We start from the raw sequence: 7,500 nt of genomic DNA on the forward strand, positions 1-7,500 counted from the left end.
GTGGGCTTTGTGCCTAGAGTAGAAAAGAATACTGTAAGGTAGTGACTATATCACTTTCAGACCAATTACAGTTTCCAATCAACAGAGAGATTTCGGTTTTTAACTGTACAGCACTCACCAACGTATCTCCCTTCTATGTTTCTTGCACAAACCAGGAACTTGACAGTTAAGCGTGAAGAATTTCTAGGTTAACGAACGGGAAAACGGAGCCTTTATTTGACAAACTGACTTGCTAGAAATGGCACCAAAATATTCCGTGTTTACCTCCTTTTACTTGTTTTTGTCACCAGACTGCGGCCATGCTGAACCCCTACCTTGAAGGTTTAAAAGGGCTTAGTCGAACAAACCGATCCGAGTATTTATTTCAACGTCAGGAATTGTTTTAGAGGTGCCTTTTGTCGAGCCTTTAAGTCACTGGGATGTAAACAAACCAACACCTGTTATCGAGCAGCGGTGACGAGGTACACAAACACAAATACACACACGCACTCGTAAATATATACAAATTTGACGGGTTTCCGCACAGTTTCCATCTACCAAATTCACTCACAGGGCATTGGTCGGTCCGAAGCTATAATAGTAAAAGGCACTTGCCCAAGGTGCCGCGTAGTGGGACGAAACCTGAAACTACATGGTTGCAAAATCAGCTTCTTAACCACACAACCATGCCTAATTAATTCTATACGATCAACTGAACGATTAAGTTCACTGAACTAGCATGTATTTGGCGGAGTACACTACAAACAAATCTAGCTTAAATGTAATCCTTAGACGGCTTCAGTGTGACAGTGTAATACCATGGTAATGGTGGTGGTGGTGGTGGTGGTGGTGGTGGTGGTGAAAGTAACCATACAAAGACTATATCTTTATATTACAGCCACATTCCATCGGACGGTGGTGGTCATTCACAACGTATAAGTCGACCCGACATAACGACATTACAGAAAAAGCTACTCGTCCCGATGCCGTGGAGTAGGATCAAACTTTCGAGCTTATGATAGCGATATAAACATTTTCACCATTCAGCCATAGCTACAGCGTTGGATTAACCATTAAGCAAAATAAGCACTTTGAACTTTCTTGAATAATTTTCTAAGTGGTTTATATGATCGGAAATATAATTTCGAAGTGTCCGTGGCGTCATAGAGAGGATCTGATCAAAGACTTTGCAATTAAAGAGAGCAGAAATTTTTTCGAATATAAATAAAATGGAAGTATACAAAAATGAACATAATTTTACGTCTTGCTATCAGTTTTGTTTCATTTTGAAAAATAAAAAATTACTTTATGATTTATTATTGTTTATATTTTGAATTACATATATATGAGGGCACCAAATTTTTTAAGTACTTAAGGCCTTAAAAAATTTAAGTACTTAAGGCCTTTGTGGGTCTTAATCCAGCCCTTCATACTTCATCTACAAATAACACCCAACCGCCCTGAAAAAGAAGTAAAAAAAGTGACTCTGGTTTATATTGTTGGCACTCCGTCGCTTACGACGTCGATGGTTCCAGTTGATCCGATCAACGGAACAGCCTGCTCGTGAAATTAACGTGCAAGTGGCTGAGCACTCCACAGACACGTGTACCCTTAACGTAGTTCTCGGGGATATTCAGCTTGACACAGTGTAACAAGGCTGACCCTTTGAATTACAGGCACAACAGAAACAGGAAGTAAGAGTGAGAGAAAGTTGTGGTGAAAGAGTACAGCAGGGTTCGCCATCATCCCCTGCCGGAGCCTCGTGGAGCTTTAGGTGTTTTCCCTCAATAAACACTCACAACCACCGGTCTGGGAATCGAAACCGCGATCCTATGACCGCGAGTCCGCTGCCCTAACCACTTGGCCATTGCGCCTCCACTCCGGTTTATATAGTATTAGATTAAAAGTAACATAGAATGGTCACAGTTTCAGCACCTTTGATCATAGATCTGCTGTGTATGGATTGATATAGGGACTAATCAATAACATCTGCAACAATAGTAATTTTGCGGTTTTCATGCCTCTATTCTCAGTGGTACAGTTTCGCTAATCATGACATTGAAATTATTGTAATTTCGTATTTCTTGAAGATTTTAGTCCATGTTGTGTATGGGGATTTGTGAATAAAGATTTAAGTCCATATTGCGTATGGGGGTTTTCACAAACCCCTATACACAACATGGACGAAAACTTTCTTTAGAAAACATGAAATTACTATAACATCAATGTTATAATTAATGAAAGTGAAACCGGTCGACAACCACAATACTTTTTCATTTAAAATTTATTAAACTATGTAAACTGTGTGCATTTTCCTTCTTTATATATATATATATATATATATATATATATATATATATATATATATATATATATATATATATATATATATATATATATATATATATATATATATATTGCATTACAACTCATCACGTAGGAGTAATCGAAATTCGAATTCGTCTTTCTTTTTCTTACTATATGTATGCATGTATGTATGTATGTATGTATGTATGTATGTATATAAAGGAATTATGTATATATATATATATATATATATAATAAAATAACGATTCAGATAGAATCATGTACTTGAACAGATATGCAGCAGGTAGGGTTAGATAAACCTTTGGTTCCGGCCTACGTTTCATCTGATGATTACAGTTGTTTGTAATGGAGTAACGTTCCCATTCTTCTATTAAAAATGCGTTAGAAACTGTAATGAGTTCACATCTATCTATCGTATGTTACTATCCACGTGATTATACATACATACATACATATATATATATATATATATATATATATATATATATATATATATATATATATATATGAGCTAGGTGTAGTAGTATACATAGTAATCACACGCTTGTATGAAACACGAAACTTTCTACTCATTATGACACCACAGACGTTCTTTGAGGAGCGATAGCTATCTTTCATATTGTTCTTATTAAATATTTTCTGGTATGTAGGACTCACTGAGAAGTTTCCGCTACGAAACTCTAAGAAATTTTGAGCCACATTTGTTTCTGCAATCTTATTGTATTAATTAAATGGGTTGAATTAATTGAATTTTGTAATATTTGCGTTTGGCTTAATCTTTTCCTTAATTCTGCTACTGTTGTAGTCCCCGGGCAGCTTCAGTCGCATGTGATTGTGACTAAAGACATTACAACAACGATCATCTTTGTTTTCTACTCATACGCATTCTAGCCAGGATCATATCAGATGTGACGCTTTTTGAAGACAGTAGTATGTTACTTGAGGAATATTCTGCTGATATTTCTAACTGGACTAACAGCCATTTAAAAGTCCTTTTGTTCGCACGTTATGATAGTTGTCAGCTTTGTTGCATATCGTTCTATCTAAGATTATAATTTAAATTAGTTAATCAAATAATTAAATATCGACAGTGGAGACGAAGTATATTTCTTTAGGCACACGAGTTTCTCATTCACTTTCCTATATTGTGGAGTTTTACCGGTATGTTCGTCTGAGTACAGTTACATCTAAGCAAGTAACTGTACTACTAACGAGGCAGAACTCCTTTAAAGAGGAGATTAGGACTGTATAGAGATAAGGGGCTCACAGTCACACATCTGACAAATGACCGTGTTTTTCACATAAACAGAAAATGCATAATTTAATCTACTATGCACATCTCAAACCGAGTCTCCTTGCGCAAATTAAAACAAAATATGACAGAATCGGTAGAGTGTCGGATAAAATGAGTTGCCTTCGTTATGTCTTCATTCGTTTTTTGGCTTAAATTCCACTGGTAAAGGAGTTGAGCTTTCAGCCTATCGAAAGGCATGGTAAGACTCGTATCAGTCTTGAAATGAGAGACTGTTTATCTCAATTGTGACTTCGCAAACTTTGTGGTTTTATTCAGCTTAAGAAATTATCACCGAAAACATTACAGCAATAACTACAACAATAACTGTATCAACAATACAAATTATTTTACTGTAGGCGTTGTCCTACTTTTGTTAAAGGTCACTTCCGTTTTTTTTTTTTAAAGCAGTGGAAATTATACAATTGTAGAAGGAAGAGAGAAACAGAGGGAGAGAGGGAGGGAAGCAGAAGGGGAGACTGAAAGAAAAGACGGAGAAAGAGAAAGGCAGAGATAGAGTGATAGAATGAGAAAAGGAATGAGGTTGGAAGATTGATAAACACGGACTCGTGGTCTGGGAAGTATATATGTGTCTGTCTGTGTGTGTGCATATATATATAAACGAACACGCACACATACATGGGTATATATGTATGTGTGTTTATATGCATATATATATATACATACGTACATATGCATACATATACATATATATATCATATATACATATACCTACATAACACATATACATACGTACATATATATAAATATATATATGCATATAAATGCGTGTGTATGTGTGTATATATGTATGTATGTATGTATGTATATATATATATATATATATATATATATATATATATATATATATATATATATATATATATATATATATATATGCATATACATATATATGGGTCGACAGAGATTAAGAAGCAATGTCAGACCCAGACGGAGTGCAAACAGACAGACATAGAATAGCAGATATGACAAGGAGTGTCAGATGCAGAAAATGAAAAGCAGCAAGTGACAGCGCGCATTATGTATATATATATATATATATATATATATATATACACAAATAGATAGACAAAAAGGGAGAAAGATAAGGTGATAGATGTAGATTCAGAGGGAGGGAGAGAGATGGACAGACAGGCAAATGGACGTACGGACAGAAACCTTCTAGTTAAGATGGTAGTTTAGTTTAATTTATATCAGGTAATTCTTGTAGGTCTGATGCCTATTCCTGCAGAATGTGAGAATGCGGAATTTAGTGTCTCACCGAAAACAACAACGTCATGTCTGATGTGTTATATAAAGATGTCAGTTTTGAGCAAAATGTCTGAAACCTTGAGATCTTAGGATATTCGCTTTTGTTGTATGAATGTAGGTAAATATGTGTTTGCTTGTATGTGTACCATAGCACGCACGCGCGTGTCTATGTGTCCTCTGATGTATGCATGCATGTATGTATATATGTATGTGTGTGTGTGCGTATGTATGTATGTATGTATGTATGTGTAAAGCTGAAGCAGAGGGCATATCATTTAGAGGATGTATCATTGTTGAAGTTACAAATGGCGAAAGGACTTGGATAAACCTGATTGATTGATTGACCGAACGTTTAAACAAACAATCGATTAATTAATTGGTTAAATAGTTAACCAATCGACAAATAAAGAAGTGTAATAGAACAGTGTAATAATATTTGTTTGCATGTATGTATTTATGTGGCCAAATGTACGTGTGTGTATGTATGTCATTATTAAGATTTCTTGCCAACAGAGAAAGAACCGGTTTCTAACCTAAATTCAAGGCTCCTTCATTGAAATTTCAACAACATCAGCAGGTTATGTATGTATGTATGTATGTATGTATGTAAGTTTGTATGTATGTATGTATGCATGTATGTATGTATGTATGTATGTTTGTGTGTATATAAGCAAATTTGTATGTTTCGTGTTATGTATGTATTTTCATACATATAATTGCATGTCTAGACACGCTCGTGTATAATTAAATGATAAACTTCTGGAAAGATTTACAGATTTTTACAGTTCCAATGATGGCTTAGATCTATAGTCTTCGAATCAGCTTTCTCCTTTCTGGTTTTAAGAAGCTTAATTCTTGAAGGTTGGCACTTAGACAGAGTGTTACATATTCCACTACCCCAATAATTACAGGTATAATCCTGAACCTGTAATTCGAATAAGGTAGCTGTAGATTCCTCAATAGTTCAGCGTAGGTATTTTCTTATTCGCTGATCTTTAGTTTTTCGCTAACATCCGCTGGGCAGCTGATTTCCATAATTCTACACAGTTTCTGTGTATGTATGTCCATTCTATTTTTTAATTATTATAAATCTTCCACTAAAGAGGGAGCCGGTTTCCAACAAAGATACAAGGTTCCATCTTTAGGATGTAGTTAACACAGATCGCGTATCCTATGATTTTCAAAGAGAAATTTATACTATACTCCGGTGAAATTAAGAAATCCACTCATAAATAAACAACACCCTCGAATCCATCACTATACACACACACACACACACACACAGAGTCGCATATTTACGTATGTATTTATGAATGTATATATCCACACGTATCTACGTGCATATGTATACCATGATCTAGACACACGCAGACGAGGGTCGAATCAAATATGTGTTTGTGTGTGTGTGTGTGTGTGTGTGTGTGTTTGGGTGTACTGTTCGTTGATAGTAAGATCGACAAAAAAGGTACTCCATCTGATGAGAGATAAATAGTATTTAATATAAATGATAAATGTTTTTATGTGCAAGTAACAGATTGTTGTGCTGAGAACACGCCAAAACGATGCATGTCCTGCGTGCAAAAATGCAAAAATAAAAGACTTTGCATGGATATGCTGCCCGGAAGCTCGAAGAAGACAGTAGAATTGACACGCGTCCTTTCTTCATTCCTGCAGCTATTATATACATTTAAATTGTAATAAATACAAACAAGAGCACTCAGAGAGCGCAACCTCCGCGAAGGCAACACCAACCTCATCTCAACGATTAGCCAGAGATGATTTTTTGAAATGAGAATATCTGAAATAAACTCGACTGCTCTCACAAAAGAGAATACTAAAAGGAACCCGAAGCCAAACATCCTTGAAAGTTTCATCCGAATCCATTCAGCGGTTCTTGAGATATCTTGTCCACGGACAAATAAACACCACTGATAACAATACCTCCGCTTTTGCTACGGCGGAGGTAATAGTAAGTCAGTGGATATAAGTTATGAGGATGATTCATTGGGTTCACTTCTTTCTGAAACTTGAAAGAATAATACAAAAAGTTTCACTAGAGCTGGCAAGCAATGTTTACACACAAGGCATTATGGTAGTACGAATGGCAGTAACTGATTTCATTGTTTGATTTCTGTTATACGGTTTCATTTAAGTTTCTGTTTGCCACTATTTGAACTACGTTACTTACACCGCAACACCGGGACAAAGTACAGACGAATAGAAAATTATTTGAATCTGGAATACATATATACATGCATACAGCATATATATATATATATATATATATATATGTGTGTGTGTGAGAGTGTGTGTATGTATATGTATATATAGATATATATGTGTGTGTGTGTGTGTGTGTGTGTGTGTGTATAATAATGATGATAATAATAATAATAATAATAATAATAATAATAATAATAATAATATAGATAATAGGCGTAGGAGTGGCTTTGTGGTAAGTAGCTAGTTTATCAACCACATGGTCCCGGGTTCAGTCCCACTGCGCGGCATCTTGGGCAAGTGTCTTCTACTATAGCCTCGGGCCGACCAAAGCCTTATGAGTGGATTTGGTAGACGGAAACTGAAAGAAGCCCGTCGTATATATGTATATATATATATATATATATGCA

The sequence above is a fragment of the Octopus bimaculoides genome, chromosome 6, assembly GCF_046866305.1.
Source record: "Octopus bimaculoides isolate indiv1 chromosome 6, ASM4686630v1, whole genome shotgun sequence".
NCBI classification, from domain to species: Eukaryota; Metazoa; Mollusca; class Cephalopoda; order Octopoda; family Octopodidae; genus Octopus; species Octopus bimaculoides.